The sequence below is a fragment of the Nematolebias whitei genome, chromosome 10, assembly GCF_014905685.2.
Source record: "Nematolebias whitei isolate Nwh7 chromosome 10, NemWhi1, whole genome shotgun sequence".
NCBI lineage: Eukaryota > Metazoa > Chordata > Actinopteri > Cyprinodontiformes > Rivulidae > Nematolebias > Nematolebias whitei.
In genome coordinates, this window is record NC_056507.1 from 9,302,089 (window position 1) to 9,302,757 (window position 669).

Here is a 669-nt window from a genome sequence, read left to right on the forward strand (position 1 = left end):
TTTGTCTCCTCAACATGTAAGACACTTCTTATGTTTGTCTCCTCAACGGGTAAGACACTTCTGATATTTGCATCCTCAACAGGTAAGACACTTCTTATGTTGTCTCCTCAACCTGTAAGACACTTCTTATGTTTGTCTCCTCAACAGGTAAGACACTTCTTATGTTGTCTCCTCAACCTGTAAGACACTTCTTATGTTTGTCTCCTCAACAGGTAAGACACTTCTTATGTTTGTCTCCTCAACATGTAAGACACTTCTTATGTTTGTCTCCTCAACATGTAAGACACTTCTTATGTTTGTCTCCTCAACATGTAAGACACTTCTTATGTTTGTCTCCTCACCAGGTAAGACACTTCCGATATTTGCATCCTCAACAGGTAAGACACTTCTTATGTTTGTCTCCTCAACAGGTAAGACACTTCTTATGTTTGTCTCCTCGACAGGTAAGACACTTCTGATGTTTGTCTCCTCAGCAGGTAAGACACTTCTGATGTTTGTCTCCTCAGCAGGTAAGACACTTCTGATGTTTGTCTCCTCGACAGGTAAGACACTTCTTATGTTTGTCTCCGCAACAGGTAAGACACTTCTGATGTTTGTCTCCTCAGCAGGTAAGACACTTCTGATGTTTGTCTCCTCAACAGGTAAGACACTTCTTATGTTTGTCTCCTC

General features: G+C 41.1%; 1 protein-coding gene across 1 annotated transcript in view; it reads right to left on the reverse strand.

Moving 5' to 3' along the window:
- Window positions 1-669, reverse strand: part of LOC119415472 (L-fucose kinase) — a 15,236-nt gene that overhangs the window by 7,658 nt on the left and 6,909 nt on the right. The gene's annotated exons all lie outside the window — the stretch shown is intronic.